General features: G+C 42.8%; 1 protein-coding gene across 3 annotated transcripts in view; it reads right to left on the bottom strand.

Annotated features, from left to right (window-relative positions):
- Window positions 1-19084, bottom strand: part of atrnl1a (attractin-like 1a) — a 195818-nt gene that overhangs the window by 60804 nt on the left and 115930 nt on the right. The window lies entirely within an intron of this gene.

The raw sequence follows: 19084 nt of genomic DNA, 5'->3' as shown, positions 1-19084 counted from the left end.
TCCCAGACCCCGCAAAACCCTCAAATAAGCGACACTGAAATCCATCCCATAATATTTTTGTTAATGTTTTACTGTTTACTATGTTTGCTTTTCTATTATCAGGTTATATGTTATTGTTATTATTATTTTTTTTATTATGAATGATAGTAAAATATGTCATTGTTATTATAAAATAGAAATTGCCATCCAATAATGATACAACAATAATGATGGAAATATGATAATAATAATATCACATATTAATATAATAATAATGATATATATTATCACTGTATTGATGATATAAGAGCAATAATAATAAATAACATTATTGTGTCGTTGATACATTGACAACTATAACATAATAAAAATACTATATATAATCAGAATAATACTAAAAATAATATCATTATGATAATAATAAATATGACTAGTAATAGTAATGAAATAATAATGCTAAAATATATATATATATAAATAAGAATAAATAGAATAATAATAATAGATACTATCATTATATTGATAGAGTAACAATAATAACAATTATGTCAAGTGTAATTGATACAATGAAAACAACAACATAAGAATAAAAATACAAATATAATAATAATTTTAGTGAAACGACAAGAATAAGAACAACAATAATAATTATAATAGATATACTAATATAACAATTACAACAGCTATGATAATAATTGCAATCATAAGAATACAAAGATTATTCATATTTATGATATAGCAATAACAACAATAATAATTGTTATCTTATATTGTTAATATTGTAAAATAGTTAAAAAAGTTATAAAATAAACAATTTCCCTTCCAGGTAATATTGAGCCGGATGACCAAATTTAGCATTGTTAGCAAGATTCCAGCTAACGCCCTGCCAGTTTGCACTGTTTCCGCTGTAACTCTGCTACAAACTAGTCGTCGTCGTTCATGTTCCACTTCAAACGTTCCAAAGCCAACATCAAATGAGAAGTGGGTTGCCATGGAGACCGGAGGCTAAATCCCTCAACCAACTAGCTGCTGGTTATTGTTAGCCTCTGTTAGCATCAACAGCCATGGCTGATTTACCAAGTGATGAAGAGGAATCCCGGTTAGCACCTGAACGTTTCTTGCTAAACGTGGCTCCTACGAAACAGGAAGTCATATGCGGGTCACGGAGATGCTAATGCCCGCTAGGAGGGGGCTAGCAGAGGGACATCGGGATCGATCGGGACTCAATGGTAACACATGCTAACACATGGATATTGAGGCTTTGGCTAACGTGACAGGATGCCACCTGAGACAAAAATCCAGCCGTAAAATTTACTCCACAGTCAACCGTCAGCAGGATTAGAGGAACATGGAAGTGTTTGGGAACAAAGCGGTAGACTACGTAAACCGAGCGGATGCTAAGGCGCAAAGTGCCAAGAGGTGGCAAATTTTCAGCTGAGTCAATGTCTACAGACCTCCAGACTTCACATGGCCTTCAGATGAGCTCAGGAACAGCGCGCAGAGAGCTTCATAGAACGGGTTTCCACGGCCGAGCAGCTTCACCATCGGACTCTGGTGACCAATCGCACTTCCCCACCTGGAGATCTGATGGACAAGTCTGGGTTTGGTGGTCGCCGGGGGAACAGTACTTGTATGACTGGATTGTACCAAGTGTGAACTTTGGTGGAGGGGTTGTTCTTCAGGAGGTGGCCTTGTTTTTGGCCCCTGAGTTCCACTGAAAGGAACTCTGAAAGCATACCAAAACATACTCCCAACTTTGTGGGAACAGTTTGGAGCTAGACCTTTCCTTTTCCAACATGACTGTCCACCAGTGCAGAAGGTCCACAAGGACATGGACAACAGAGTCTGGCTGACTGACCTGCACCTCAAGTGAACAACTTCGAGATGAATTAGAGCGCAGGCCTTCTGGTCCAACATCACAAATGTGCTTCTGGTCAAAAAAATTTCCCTCAACAAACTCCTGACCCTTGTGGACCAGCCTTCCCAGAAGAGCTGAAGCTCTTCTAGCTGCAAAGGGTGGACCCACGTCATATCCGACCCTATGGATTGGGCAGGTGAGCTAACACTTTTAGCTTCATAGCATACCAGGAAATGTCTATAAACACAGTCCAATCAGGATGAAACCTGAACCATCTCCGGTTCCTGGTCCAAGGTGGACCTCCAAGGACGTTCTTGCCTGAGTACCCCATCTACAAGTACTCCTTCACAGAGTGCTACATCTGCGAGTTCTTCACGCACAAAAAACAGCATTAATTATAACCCTCCCTCCTTCCCTCCTCTTCCTCCTCCTCCGCTGTCTATCTCAGGAGAACTGAAGGTGGAGAACTTCCAGAACTTTCTGGAGATGGTTGAAGGAGCTGGTGATGGAGGTGGGGGTTAATGAAGACGCTGCTGCTCTCCGCGTCATTAGGTCTCACATAATTAAAGAAAGAGGCAGCGAGAGTGTTTGATTAAAAAGGAGCGTTTGTCTGGATGTGCAAATATGCACGTGCGCACTCACACACACACACGTGCACGCGCGCACACACACACACACACACACACACACACACATGGGGAAAAAAAAAAAAATCCAAATAAGCCGTTCTTTCTTGAGCAAATGACGCAAAAACGGGAAATGGGCGATGGTGTTTTAACCGGATCAAAACCCCTGCGCGCGCACACACACACACACACACACACACACACACACACACACACACACACACACACACACATCCCGACGGGAGGTTAATGTCGTCTCCGTTTTGCTTGATTGTAGTGGCTCCTCGCCCCTGGAGACTTCGCTACGAGTCTGCAGTTACACTCCTTCTTCGCGGCTCTTTATCTCAGCATGCAGGCCGGCGAACACACACACACACACACACACACACACACACACACACACACACACACACACACAATAGACTAAAGACGCACACACAAATCAATTCTGATTTTTCAAAAGCCGTCCAAAGTGAGAAGCCGGGTTGTTTCTTGCATCACGTTCCTCCGGGGGTCGTTTACACCTTCAATGGCGGCGGCGGCGGCGGCGGCGTGGAGGGGTCGGCGGCGTGGAGGGGTCGGGGGGGAAACGGGCGGCGCCGACGTCACGCTTGCCGTTAATTTTCGTCACGTTGGCGGGATTTGTGAGCGCGACCTGGGGTCGCAGGGGACGGTTGACCGGGAGGCAGAGAGCGCTGCTGGAATTAGGAGGGGGCGGAGCCTATGGAGGAGGGTTCGACTTGGACCAATCACAGGGCTTCATTTGGAGGCATTCACTCGTCATGTAGAGACATGCAAATATTCACTCGTTCATTCGGATCTCAATCTTTGCAAACGACCTTGATATCAATTATTCATCGTGCGACAGTGTCCGACCCGTCGGGTTAGAAGGACGAAATCATCCAACATCCATCCATTCATTCATTCATTCATTCATTCATTCATTCATTCATTCATTCATTCATTCATCCATCCATTCTATCATCCGCCATCCATCCATCAATCCATTCATTAATACATCCATTCATTCATTCATTCATTCATTCATCCATTAATTCATCCATCCATCCAGTAGTTCATCCATCCATCCATCCATTCATTCATTCATTCATTCAATCATCCATCCATTCTATCATCCGCCATCCATCCATCCATCCATTCATTCATTAGTTCATCCATCCATCCATTCATCCATTCATTCATTTATTCATTCATTCATTCAATCATCCATCCATCCATTCATTCATTCAATAATCTATTTATCCATTCATTCATTAATCTATAATTAATCCATCCATCCATCTATTCATTCATTTATTTATTCATCCATTCAATAACCCGTCCATCCCTTCATTCATTTATCCATTTATCCATTCATTTATTCATTCATTCATCCATCCATTCAATCATCCGTCATCCATTCATTCATTCATTCATTCATTCATTCATTCTATCATCCATCCATCCATCCATCCATCCATTCATTCATTCATTCATTCATTCAATCATCCATCCATCCATTCAATCATCCATCCATCCATCCATTCATTCATTCATTTATCTATTTATTCATTCATTAATCTATAATTAATCCATCCATCCATCCATCTATTCATTCATTCATTTATTCATCCATTCAATAATCCGTCCATTCATTCATTCATTAGTCCATCCAATCATCCATTCATTCATTTATTCATTTATTCATTCATTCATCCTCTCATTCATCAATCCATTCATTCATTCATCATCCATCAATTTCCAGCCCCCTTTGGTTTCCCTGACAATCTGAGAAGATGATTGTTTACAAGTAGTAATCCTTCCCATTCATTCATCCATTCATCCTCTAAGCTCCGCCCCCTCTGGCAGGCAGGTCATGTGACCTCCATGAGCGTCCAGGAAGGACCATCTCATCCCAGCTCTGAACCCGACTCCTTCCCGAAAAACTCAACTTTTCCTCTCCCGTGAAAACACTCCCATGAAAGCTCGGAGTGTTTGCGTCGAGTGTTTGCCGGGGTGCGTCAACCCCGTCGCCCCGGCGACGGCGAGCGCCGACTCCCCGCCATATTAAGCCGTTCACACGTGTTCGATTAAGAACCATTAATTTGCCGAACTGCATTCCCACTTAAGCCATCAGAGGGTTTTTAAATCACGGCCAATTACCCCGCCGCCGCAGCTCTCTGCCTTCATTACCCGGCCAATCACTCTCACACACACACACACACACACACACACACACACACTCACACACACACACACTCGGAGGAAGAGGAGAGCGGACATGCTTCACTCTGACCCCCGCCGTCGCTCCTACTTCCTGCTGGAAACGAGGATTGATGTTTTAACACTCCTCTGATTGGTCGATTGTGTGTGTGTGTGTGTGTGTGTGTGTGTCTGCCTCGAAAAGCTTGGGTGTAAACAGTCACGTGTTGAAGGAGAGGAGGTGACACAACGTAAACACAAGGTTAACACAACGGATATGTTGCAAAATGACGGATGGAACCTGAATGTAACGAAGCTACAACGTAAACATGACGGAGACGCAACGTAACAACATGAACGTGATGCGGCTACAACGCAAACATGACGGTGGAAACAACAAAAGAGAGGAGCGGTGCTACACAAACGGGACGGTTGTGCAACATGAACGTGACGCAGGTGCAAGGAAACATGATGTAAAACCAACAACGTGGATACAACGCAAGCATGTCGAAGTTACAACGTAAAACATGGTGCTCATACAACGTAAACGCAATGTAAGTAAAGCACAAACACCGCAGTACGATCATGTTGCAGGTAAACTGCATAAACACAGCACAGGTACAACGTAAACTTACACACGTACAATGTAAACATAGCGCAGGTACACATAAACACAGCGTAGGTCAGCGTAAACATAGACCAAGTACAACGTAAACAAAGCGCAGGTACAACACAAACATAGCACAAGTCTAACGTAAAATTTGCCCAAGTACAACCTAAAAAAAGCGTAGGTACAATGTAAACATAGAACAAGTACAATGTAAACCTTGCCCGGGTGCAACATAAACATAGCACAAGTACAACGTAAACAGAACAAGTACAACGTAAACAAAGCGCAGGTACAACGTCAACATAGCACAAGTACAATGTAAACATAGCACAAGTACAACGTAAACAGAACAAGTACAACGTAAACAAAGCGCAGGTACAATGTCAACATAGCACAAGTACAACATAAACATAGCACAAGTACAACGTAAAAACAGCGCAGGTGCAACCTGAACATAGCACAAGTACAACGTAAACATAGCACAATTACATTGCAAACAGAACAAGTACAACGTAAACAAAGCGCAGGTACAATGTAAACATAGCACAAGTACAGTGTAAACAAAGCGTAGGTACAACCTAAATACAGCGTAGGTACAACGTAAACTTACATGGGTACAACATAAACATAGCACAAGTACAAGGCAAATATAGGGCAGGTACAACATAAAAACAGCGCAGGTGCAACGTCAACATAGCACAAGTACCACGTCAACAAAGCGCAGGTACAATGTAAACATAGCACAAGTACAACATAAACATAGCACAAGTACATCCTAAACCTTGCACAGGTACAACGTTAACATAGCACAAGTACAAGGCAAACATAGCACAAGTACAACATAAAAACAACGCAGGTGCAACGTGAACATAGCATAAGTACCACGTCAACAAAGCGCAGGTACAATGCAAACATAGCACAAGTACAACGTAAACATAGCACAAGTACTTCCTAAACCTTGCGCAGGTACAACGTTAACATAGCACAAGTAAAACGTGAACAGAACAAGTACAACGTCAACATAGCACAAGTACAGTGTAAACAAAGCGTAGGTACAACGAAAATACAGCCTGGGCACAATGTAAACTTACACAGGTAGAACATAAACATAGCACAAGTACAACATAAACAGAGCAGGCACAACGTAAACATAGCACAAGTACAGTGAAACTTACATGGGTACACCATAAACATAGCGCAGGCACAGCATAGACCTAGCAAACACTGCTAATCAAGGTAAAGCTACGACGCTACACCTCGGCACAACATAAACACAGCACAGGTACAGCATAGACCTAGCAAACACTGCTAATCAAGGTGTAGCTACGATGCTACACCTCGGTACAACATAAACACAGCACAGGTACAGCGTGACCACAATGCAGGAACAACGTAAACGCGACACCACAGACAGAAGGTAAGACATGCTGCAGCTACAGCGTCACACCTGATGTACAACGTAAACACAAGGCAGGTAGAAATCCAAGCAGTTCCGACCCCCCAAAAAACAAGAACCCCCTGCTGTCAACACCTCAAACAAACAACGTAAACACACGAAAAAACAACCAGGCTACAACGCCAGCCGGCAGCTGTGTTCTCGTTTTTTTTTGTTTTTTTTTTAATGCGGCGGCGCCCCCGCAACCCCTGGTCCTCGGAGACGCCATTTACCAGGCGAGGCCAAGCCGTCGCCGTCGCCGTCGCTAAGTGAAAAGCTTTTTGAGCGGGACCTTGACTCGGCCCCGGCGACGAGGAAACGCCGGGCGAGAGGAAGGAGCGTCACGGTAAACGACAGGATGGCTTTTCTGTTAGCAGCCTGACAGCTTGTGTGTGTGTGTGTGTGTGTGTGTGTGTGTGTGTGTGTTAACTTGCCATGTCTGGCTTCTAATTTGCCACGACCCCTCGCGCTTGAAAAATAAATAAAAACGAGCTATTTGGAATTGAAATTGAAATGAAGAAAAATAAGAATGGATGTGAACGTTTAATTAAAAAAAAATAAATGAAATGTAAAAAGAGAAACAGGGTGAATATGAAAATTAGATTAAAAGAGAAAAATAATTAAATCGAATAAAATATGAATATTTAATTTGAATCTTAGTATTTAAAAAAAAATGAATAAAATTGACATCAAGAAAATAAATAAAAAATCACAGACACTCGCAGCCTTAATAGGATAATACTACGACTACTCTAAAATATCATTATAATTATTATTTTAATATAAATATGTAAAACATATATAATTACAATATATATACAATTATTAACAAATATTATTGTATTTTCTATCTATCTATCTATCTATCTATCTATCTATCTATCTATCTATTATTCAATAAAATAAAATTAAAAATAATATATAGGAAAATTAAATTCAAATATTAGATTTGAATACTATTAACACAAAAAACGAGAAATTCAATTTAATATTAAAATTACTTATAGTTAAAGATTTTAAAATGAATTTAATGAAATACAATAAAACAAAATCAAATGAATATAAAAATAAAACTGAAAAAAAAGTAAAAAATTTTCACAACTACGACTACTTCTTCTAAAAATAATTTTCAATTATTTATCATCTTTTGTTATTATTATAATTTACAATACATCTTTGCCAGTGAATATTACAATTATTATTATTATCAATTGTATTACTAGGATTATTACATATTTGATAAAAATATGTTTCATTTGTAATTAATTTTATATTTTGGGGTCCAAAATACGAGACGTCCTCCAACTAATATCAAAAATAATCATCTTTTTGGGGTGTATTAAGACATGTATTATATATGAACAAACATTTACTCCTGGAGGGTTTTTAAAATCCCATAATTTCTTTCACGCTTTACAGAAAACGCTTTTTTTTCTGCTCGCAGCCCGAGAGCCTCCAGAGCTTCTCTGATTGGACGAAAAAAAAAAAAAAAAAAAAAAGGCGAGGAGCCGCCGGCGCCGCCGGGGATCCGACCAGCTCCCGGTCTTCAACCGTTTCCCTTCATGCGCTTTTTTTCTGGAGAAGAGGCGTGCACGTCACTCCCATAGCACACACACACACACACACACACACACACACACACACACACTCATCCAAATAACACCCAGGTGAATACAATAAGAGCTGCTGTTTGTTCACGGTTGATGGTAACAGTTGAGCTTTTTGGGGGGGGGTTTCAACCATGTCTGTGTGTGTGTGCGTGTGTGTGTGTGTGTGTGTGTGTGTGACACCACGGCCTGTGGGAATCAAACACAAAAGACTGATTTGATTCGCAGCCTGTTCACCCTCTGTATCCTCTCATAAAAGCCTCATCTCTGCATCGCTCTTTGTCTGTGTGTGTGTGTGTGTGTGTGTGTGTGTGTGTGTGTGTGTGTGTGTGTGTGTGTGATAGATAACAGCTGCTTTACTGTTGGAGGGAAACGCACGCGGGCCTTGCGACTAATGAACGCCAGATTTCTTTTTCCCAATACACGCCACCTCTGCTGACCTTGCGTGGGTCGGAGGCGATGATAGAAACCAGACACACACACACACACACACACACACACACACACACACACACACATATACGTGCACACACACACGCACAATAGCGTGTCTGTCGGCCGTGTTCTCCAGCTCTGAAAGCTCCGGTTTACTTAAAGTTTGCACAGGACGGGATGGAAGATCTCACTTCCTGTCCGTCGCCATGACGACTGGAAGGGGTGGGGGGGGGGGGCCAGCAGAGGTCCGAACGGGTTCTGTAGACGGTTCCGCTGGCCGTTGTCATGGGTAACCCCTCGGGGTCGGAGGTCGCCGGGGGGGAAATGGTTAAAAACCCTAAAAAAGCGGTTTAACGCACGGCTGATCGCCAGCTCGCGCCTGTTGATCGACCGTTGCCATGGCGACTGAGCTGAAAGGCATCGAGGCGCAGCGAGAAACCGGGCGAAGGGTCCGATTTTAAATGAAGTCCACAAAAACTACGGGACGATAAAAAGTAGAACCGGAGGTTTTTAGCCCCGGTAACGGTCAGGGAGTCCTCCATCTCAGGCTGGTTGCCTAGCAACCGCGAGATTGACACGATCCAGATTCGTTCGGAAGCGATCGGGATTTCACGATTAAATTTCAAAGACGAGACGAGGCGCTCTGCAAGCACAGCATCCGACGATTTAAAAATGCACAGATTTAAAAGGAAACATTTTATTTTTTAATTCATCCGCTAATGCGCTCTGTGTTAGCAATGAGCTAGCGCTAGCATTTGTCTTGCGTTACACCATCAAGAGTAAAATGTACTAGCAATAGTACTGTGTCAAGTACTAGCAAATGGTTTGCAGTACTTCTCCGCAGAGGAAGGGTATTTAATATTTTTTTACTATTTTTTTACTTTAGTATTTTTTACTTTAGTATTTTTTACTCTAGTATTTTTTACTGGCTAACTCGAGTTAGCGCGTTAGCCAGCGTAATTCGTCGCGCCGCGGCTAATTTCAGCGACGCGGGAGATTAGCAAAACAAAAAGGGTGTCACAAACATAAACCTGCAAACAAAGGCGTACAGTGTGAGGTAACACACACACACACACACACACACACACGCACACGTGAATATATACATGTAGGCAAGTTGCCATGGAAACAATGTACACAAAACGACGCCCCGCAGGGAAAGGTAAACATTAGCATGTAACCGCTAGCTCCGACAGAGTAATCGATTACTTCTTAGGGATATCGACGGCGGTGATCAAAGAGAAACGGGATTCCGTCCGTGACCGCGTCGCCATGGCAACCCATCGTCACGCCTGTCACGCATATCGCCGCCGCCTTCGGACCCATTGTTTGGATTCTCCCGCCGAATCGGGAGCGACGTGACGGCTGGCCGTCAGGTGATAATTAAATTTTCCGTCACACACACACACACACACACACACACACACACACACACACACACACAAGCAGCGTGAACCAATACTGTTTAGACATCCAAATCTGAAAAATAAACCCCAAGCGCTAATCTTAAAAACGAGTGTGTGTTAAAAGTTACTCCACAGACGTGTGTGTGTGTGTGTGTGTGTGTGTGTGTGTGTGTGTGTGTTGCTTTTCACTTTATGAAAAGCTTCTTAGAGCGGGATTAGGATCATCATTGTCCGCTGGCTTATGATACGACAAGGATTATTCCGGTACAAAGATATGTTTAGCAACACATCCCCGAACTCACACACCCACACTGGCCCCCGTGCGGGAGGGGGCGGGGCTTAGGACGCCGCCGCCATCGCCGCCGTTTAAATTCGAAGCGCCCCCTCGGTGTTTTTTTACGTTTATCTTCTCCACGCCGAAGGCAATGTCGGCCATGACGGTACGGACGCTCGATGATCCGGTTTTACTCGCCGTTCCGGATGAATCCGCCGTTGCCATGGCGCCGGCGAGCGCGACAAGGCGGGTTTGTTGTCGACACCTGTGTTTTTCCCTTGAAGACTTCAATCATGACATCACGCACCTCTTAGAAAGACATGCAGGACTTTAGCGCTGCTAACTACACTAGCCATGCTAACAATGCTAACAAACCTAGCCTGTTAGCAGTTAGCAGGAACAGAAGGTTTTGGTGTTGTTATCAGGTCCGACGAGGGAATAAAAAGAGTACAAAAAGTAAGAATAATTTTCATCTATTCATTAATTTATCCATCCAAGGTGTTGTTAAAGAATAAGTCATTTTAACTTTTAATTCTTTCCATTCATTCATTCATTCATTCATCCTCGGTAGGTAAGATAGGTTAAATAAATGGAGAAATAAATAATGATTAAAAAAATCTATATCAGTAAATGTCAATAAAATACTCCACTATTTGAATATATCTACAAATAAATAAATGAATAAATAAATGATATATATGAAGGCTGAAAAAATGAGAATGAATTTTATTTCCTATTTATAATTTGTTAATTTCACCGGCTTTCTGGTGTCAAATGACTCATGAATTAATTTCCGCCGCCTTCATTATTTTCTTTTTATGAAGAAGAGGATTATCATGATTGTTTTTAAACAGGGATGTTTATTACCTACGTTAAAGTTTTGAAAAAAAAAATGACCTCAAGGGTCGCCATGGGAACGTCCGAGTTCATTTGCATATTAGCGGAGGCGGAGCACGTTGGGCGTTATTCCTCCTCCTGTTGTTGTTTGTGTTGTTCCGACATTTGCATCCGTCTCATCCCCTCCTGAGGCTGCAGGTAAATACCAAACATCGGCTTCCGAGGAACTTTCATCGACAGCAGCGGGGAATTCATTCATTCATTCGTTCATTCGTTCATTCGTTCGTTCATTATGAAGCCTGCAATAAGAGTAGCTGTCATTGGATGAGATGGTGGGCCTGCTGACTTAGAGATATACAACCATTCATTCATTCATTTATTCATTCATTCACACACCAAAAAGACATAAAATCATTCATTCATTCATTAAAAAGACATAAAATCATTCATTCATTCATTCATTTGTCAAAATGACAAACAGTCATTCATTCATTAAAAAGACATAAAATCATTCGTTCATTCATTCATTTATTCATTCATTCATTCATTGAAAAGACATAAAATCATTCATTCATTTATTCATTCATTCACGCACCAAAAAGACATCAAATCATTCATTCATTCATTAAAAAGACATAAAATCATTCATTCATTCATTTATTCATTCATTCACGCACCAAAAAGACATAAAATCATTCAATCATTCATTCATTTGACAAAAAGACATACATTCATTCATTCATTCACTCATTAAAAAGACATAATATCATTCATTAATTCACTCATTAAAAAGACATAATATCATTCATTCATTCACTCATCGAAAATACATAAAATCATTCATTCATTAAAGAGACAATAAAATTATTCATTCATTCACTCATTAAAAAGACATAAATTCAATCATACATTAATTTGTTAAAATGACATAAAATCATTCATTCATTCATTCATTCATTTATTCATTCATTCACGCACCAAAAAGACATAACATCATTCAATCATTCATTCATTTATTTGACAAAATGACATACAGTCATTCATTCATTAAAAAGACATAAATCATTTATTCATTCATTCATTTGTCAAACATACATAAAACCATTCATTCATTCACTTATTAAAAAGACATAAAATCATTCATTCATTAATTCACTCATTAAAAAGACATAAAATCATTCATTCATTCACTCATCGAAAATACATAAAATCATTCATTCATTAAAGAGACAAAAAATCATTAATTCATTCACTCATTAAAAAGACATAAATTCAATCATACATTCATTTGTCAAAATGACATAAAATCATTCATTCATTCATTCATTTGTCAAAATGACAGTCATTCATTCATTAAAAAGACATAAAATCATTCATTCATTAAAGAGACAAAAAAATTATTCATTCATTCACAAATCCAATCATATTCATCCGTCAAAATGACAAAAAAATCTTTCATTCATTCATTCACACTTTGTAAAGATATATTAACATTCATTCATTCATTAATGGATGTAAAATCAATCATTCACACATTATATAGACAAAACATTCATTCACAAATCATTCAGGCATCAAGAATATAAAAGCGTTCATCCGTTCACATATTATCTATAATAAATATCATTCATTCACAGGTCATATGGACATAAAATAATTCATTCATTCATTCATTTATCCTGTTGACAAAATATTCATAAATGTACACATCATATAGACGTAGAATAATTCATTCATTCACACATCGTTAAAACATAAAATGGTTCATTCATTCATTCGAACGTTATAAAGTCGTCATCCGCCGTTCACTCATTCACTCGCAACCATAGGACGGAGGTCCACCTGGTTACCATGGCAACAACCTCCCGCTGAGCATCAGCAGCAGCGAGGAGGCTCACCCGATATTATCTATTTCAATTCAGAAATCCACTTTTAATACATCTTTCTTTTGTTTTCTCGCGCTGCTAGCTTAACGCGGCTAACGCGCGCTATTACTTTTTACACTGAAGTGCATCTTATTATTATTTTGTTCATTTCACGTCGTCGCGGGAAAGTGAGAAATATCTCGTCCCCGAAAAAAACGGACCAAAAAAAAAAAAACCCTGACTTGGTTTCTCTCCAGGGAGGGACCAATGCAGCAGATCGACCAATCAGAGCGAAGGAGGACATGGGCGCCGCGGGGTAAAAAAGGTTTGGAAAGAGCGCGAGTTTGCCCAAATCTTGGCTCCGGTCCGAAAGCGACGAGCCGTCTGACACACTCGGAGATGTTCCACGAGGCGAGAAGGTGGGTCACGGTGCACCCGGGAGTGTCGCCGTGACGACAGCAAATCACCAAGACGCCGCCGTCGTAGCTTAGCGATGTTTTTTGTTTTGTTTTTTTCCCGCCGCTAATCCGAACTGGACCCGAAAGTGTGTTTGGTACTTCACTTCCCCGTCACTTTGGCCGGAAGGGGAAACGGGTTGTTCTTGGAACTCGTGTGCATGTGTGTGCGCATATATATGTGAGTGTGTGTGTGTGTGTGTGTGTGCGCATGCACGTGCACACCGACCCTTTGATTTGTTTACACGACGGTCATCCACAGAAGCAGCCATGCTTGGCCACATTAAACCCCCTCTACTAATCTGCCACCTCGATTTATGCCAGCTAAATAAGGGGGTGCACAAACAAACACACACACACACACACACACACACACACACACACACACACACACACACACACACACACACACAAGTGATTTGGCATTCACTGGTCCAGACAGGCTAATCTCTCCAACTGCAGATTGGAGTTTGTGCCGGCCAAGGGCTGAGGAATCAGAGCATAACATCACTTCTGTGCAACTCGGGACACTTTGCGGGGACAATTTTAAGGGAAGAAAAGGAGCTTTATTTTGAAAGTTACCGCCACGACGGCGACGCGCTGTATACTTGTGGTGGAGTGGGAGGGAGGGGATACCACGACAAGACCCAGATAAACAAAATGAGCCTTAAAACTCGGAGGGTTCTGAAGGTATCTTCGGTATGCTTCCCCTCGAGTTGGGTATCTACCCTTCCTTGATGATTATAAGGGTAGGGGTGGGGGGGCAGGGGGTGCTGAGTGGAGTGGAGGATGGGATGGGAGGTGGTGGTGAGGACAGGGTACTGGTGGAGATATGTTACATACTAGTACAGACCTGAACAAATAAAACAAGCCTTCAATCTTGTAAGGCGTCTGAGGGTCATTTGGGTATGCTTCCCCTGGATTTGGGTGTTTGAGGTTCCTATATGGGTGGGATTGTTGGCGAAGGGGGATGCATTCCTCTCCAGGACGGTATCTGCTACTCTTTAATGATTTTATGGTTGGGGTGATTGTGGGGGCACTTGGGGTCAACACAGTAAGGTAACGGTCATGCCCCTTCTTCTTCTTCTTCTTCTTCTTTTGGCTTTTCCCTTCAGGGGTCGCCACAGCAAATCAACTTTCTCCATCTAACCCTATTCTCTGGATCCTCCTCTCTCACACCAACTACCTTCGTATCCTCTTCACCATGGTTTGGACAGAGTGTTAATGTCCCAACCGTCTCAGTCATCACTTTGTCTCGGTCATACATGTCCTGCACCCCTGTGACAAATTCTTCTTTTACTTTGGGCTTTTCACTTCAGGGAATTCACTTTCTCCATCTAACCCTATTCTCTGGATCCTCCTCTCTCACACCAACTACCTTCATATCTTCTCTCATTGCGTCCATAAATCTTTGATCTCTTTGGTCTTCCTCTAGACCTCTTGCCTGGCAGCTCCAATCCCAGCATCCGTCTACCAATATATTCTCTATCCCTCCTCTGTCCATGACCCAACCATCTCAGTCTGGCTTCTCTGACCTTCTCTCCAAAACATCTACCATGTGCCGTTCCTCTGATAGAGTCATTCCTGATCCTCTCCATCCTGGTCACTCCCAAAGAGAACCTCAACATCTTCATCTCTGCAACCTCTAGTTCTGCCTGCTGTCTTTTGGTCATTGGAACAGTTTCTAATCCAAACATCATCGCTGGTCTCACCACTGTCTTGTACACCTTTCCTTTTATTCTGGCTGATAGCCCTCCATCACATAGTATCAGTCACGCTGGCAAAGAATAAAAGCCTTGAACTTTGGGATGCTTACCAGAGTGATGCTTGCCAGTATGCCTCACTTCCAGTCAGGTATGTTAATGATAATATGGGTGGAGGTGGGGGAGGGCAGGATCATCAGAGTACCATGATTGCCATACCGGTGCAGACCTAAACAAATAAAATGAGCCTTGAAATTTGGAATGCTTATTGGGGTCTCTTCGGTATGCTTCCCCTGGAGTTGAGCGTCTGGCATTCCTTAATGACTTTATGGTTGGGGGTTGGGTGGAATGTGGGGGCATCAACACAGTATGGTAAACAAGCCTTAAAAAACAAAACAAGCCTTAAAACTTGGAACGCTTATCGGGGTTTCTTCGGTATGCTTCCCCTCCAGTTGGGTGTCTGCAGCTCCTTAATGATTATATGGGTGGGGGTTGGGAAGGCGGTACAGTATGGTAATCTCTTCATGCCAGAGGGGGAGCAAACGTTTAATTTAGGGAAATTAATGAGCGAAGGGGGCGTCACGTGAGTCTACAGTATGTAGACGAGTACATACTGCTCGGTGATGTCTGGCGGGTGGTGGTGGAGGTGGGGGTAGCAAGGGGAAGTTGGGGAAAGATGGGGGAAGCAAGGGTAGAGGGGTGTTTACACCCGGCTGGGTTGATGCATGTGTTTAAAGGGGCACTTTACTAGCAAAGGAAAGCTAATTTGGCTTAAGGTGGATGCGGTTTTGGGCGGTATGGTAGTTAGCACAGGCTAGCAGTGGTTAGCTCTTCAGCCTCACAGCAAGAGGTCCCTATTGGATTCCCACTGAGGCCTTCCTGTGTGGCATCTCCCATGTTCTCCATGTGTCTGGTGGGGTTCCTCAGGGTTCTCCAGGTTCCTCCAACAGTTCAAACACATGCAGGAGGTTCTTTGGAGACCCTGAATTGTACAACATGTGAATGAGAGGGTGAATGCATGCATGCGGCCGTGTGATTGGACGATGATTGGCTACATTGCAGTTTTCAGCTTTGAGATGACAGCTTAGCTTAAAACGTTAGCATTTTTGACACCCACACACACACACACACACAAACGTCACACACACCACCAACACCAATTTTTTTTGGCAGTGCTACATCGGAATGATGTCATCGGGTCCTAGCTACATTCTCCTCCTTGCGTTGCCGCGGAAACGCAGCATCCGCCAAGGCGTTTATACATTCATCCCGACCTCCAACCCACAAATCGGGTCTTTTCATTACTTTCAAATTTTCTGCTGCCTCCCCGACCGGATCCCCCGCTACGTTAGCCAACGCCGCCCCCCCCCCCCCCCCTCGCGCACGCCACGCCTGTTTTTTTTTTTTTTTTTTTTTCCCCGCCGGGCTTTATTTTGTAATTACGCCGCACCGCAGTCGGGGACATAATAGACCTGTCAATCATTTTAAATGGCCGATTTCAATCCCGTGCTTTTAATTTGGCGGGGTGCAGCAGGGAGGGCATGCAGAAGGATGCCGATGATGCAAACACACACACACACACACACACACACACACACAGGCCCTTTGTTTACAGTACATCCGATCAGAGAGGTCGTAGTCAGAGCCCCTCACCCCCCAAGAGGGTGGAATTATGGGATGTGCCCTGAATTTTAAACTTCTTGTTCGAAATTCAGCTGAAGCAAACGCCGACCTCCCACTTTCTGCTGAGCCAAAAAGCGCGGCTCGTTGCTTGAGCGACGCTAACCTCGCCATCAAATCAAGAAGAAGCTTCTCTGGGGTAGCACCCTCGGGGTAGCAGCAGGAGCTAGGCTAGGAAGCAGGAGCTACGCTTGGAAGTAGGAGCTAGGTTGGAAGAAGGTGCTTGACTAGGAACCAGGAGCTAGGCTGAGAAAAAGGTGCTAGGCTAGGAAGCAGGAGTTTGGCTAGGATGTAGGAGCTAGGCTACGAAGTAGGTGCTAGACTAAGAAATAGGTGCAAGGCTAGGAAGCAGGAGTTAGGCTAAGAAATAGGTGCAAGCTACGCTTGGAAATAGGAGCTAGGTTGGAAGAAGGTGCTTGGCTAGGAAGCAGAAGCTAGGCTAGGCAGAAGTGCTAGGCTAGAAAGCAGGACCTAGGCTAAGAAATAGGTGCTAGGCTAGGAAGCAGGAGTTAGGCTAGGCAGAAGTGCTAGGCTTGGAAGCAGGAGGTGGGCGAAGAGATAGGTGCTAGGCTAGGAAGCAGGAGTTTGGCTATGACGTAGGAGCTAGGCTACAAAGTAGGAGCTAGGCTAAAAAATAGGTGCTAGGCTAGGAAGCAGGAGTTAGGCTGAGAGGCAGGAGCTAGGCTACAAAGTAGGAGCTCGGCTAAGAAATAGGTGCTAGGCTAGGAAGCAGGAGTTAGGCTATGAAGTAGGAGCTAGGCTAGGAGGCAGAAGGTAGGCTAAGAAATAGGTGCTAGGCTACGAAGTAGAAACTAGGCTAAGAAATGCGTGCTAGGCTAGGAAGCAGGTGCTAAGCTAAGAAGTAGCCTATTATCCCACCATTCACCTTCTCCAGATTCTCTCCCCCTCGTTCCTTCGCCGTCCAAAAAAACGCAACAATGAACCAACTACTTCTTGGTGGACGCCAAAAGTGGGCGGAGCCACCCAGCTCTCATCCAATCACGGTCTCAGAGCGGTTTGACGTTGTATTCAGAAGTGATAGTTTTAGTAAACATGTGTATTAACATTGAAAAATATGTTTACATCCGGAAAACATTTATTTACACACATGTACGTCTACATATGTACATGTATACACATGTATGTGTGTATACATGTACATATGTATGTACATGTGTATGTACGTGTTTATATACACGTGTTTATGTTTGTAAGTGCATACGTGTGTGTTTCTGTTTGTGTACTTGTGTGTGTGTGTGTGTGTTACTGCTCACAACACTCACAACCTACACTTGTGTATCTTTTGTTTGTGTGTGTGTGTGTGTGTGTGTTTCTGCTCGTCAGTGTGTATTTTTGTTCCTGTGTGTATGTTTGTGTGTGTGTGTGTGTGTGTGTGTTTGTTTCTGCTCACAACAGTCACACTCACACTCTATACTTGTGTATCTTCTGTTTGTGTGTGCGTGTGTGTGTGTGTGTGTGTAGGTCAGCAGCCAAGTACTCATAGTGTGTGTCTGTGTGTGTGTGTGTTTGTGTTTGGAAGCGTGTATGTTTGTGTTTCTTCTCGCCAGCTTGTGTACTTTTTGTGTTTGTGTATTTGCGTGTGTGCATGTGAGAATATGTTTGTGTATCTATATGTGTGTGTGTATGTGTGTGTGTGTTTGTGTGTAGGTCAGCAGCCAAGTGCCTCCTTCGCTTAGGGTGTGTTTGTGTGTGTGTGTGTGTGTGAGTGTGTTTGTTTGCAAATGCATACGTGTGTGTTTCTGATAGCGTACATTTTGTTTGTGTACTTGCGTGTGTGTGTGTTTCTGCTCACAACAGTCACACTCACACTCTACACTCGTGTATCTTTTGTTGTGTGTGTGTGTGTGTGTGTGTGTGTATATGTGTGTGTGTGTGTGTGTGTGTGTGCGTGTTTATGTGTGTGTAGGTCAGCAACCAAATGCCTCCTTCGCTCACGGTGTATTTGTGTGTGTGTGTGTGTGTGTGTGATGCATCACTCCATTCCACTTCGTTTAGCGTCACTCCCGCCCGAGTTAATTGGTTCACGACGAGCACTAATTAAGGGGAATGGCCTTGTTTATCGTCACGGCGACGCTCGTTAAGTGGGGAGAT

The sequence above is a fragment of the Fistularia commersonii genome, chromosome 2 (assembly GCF_037954325.1).
Source record: "Fistularia commersonii isolate RoL2024-O1a breed Wild chromosome 2, RoL_Fcom_v1.0, whole genome shotgun sequence".
NCBI classification, from domain to species: domain Eukaryota; kingdom Metazoa; phylum Chordata; class Actinopteri; order Syngnathiformes; family Fistulariidae; genus Fistularia; species Fistularia commersonii.
This window is presented reverse-complemented; position numbering and strand designations above follow the sequence as displayed.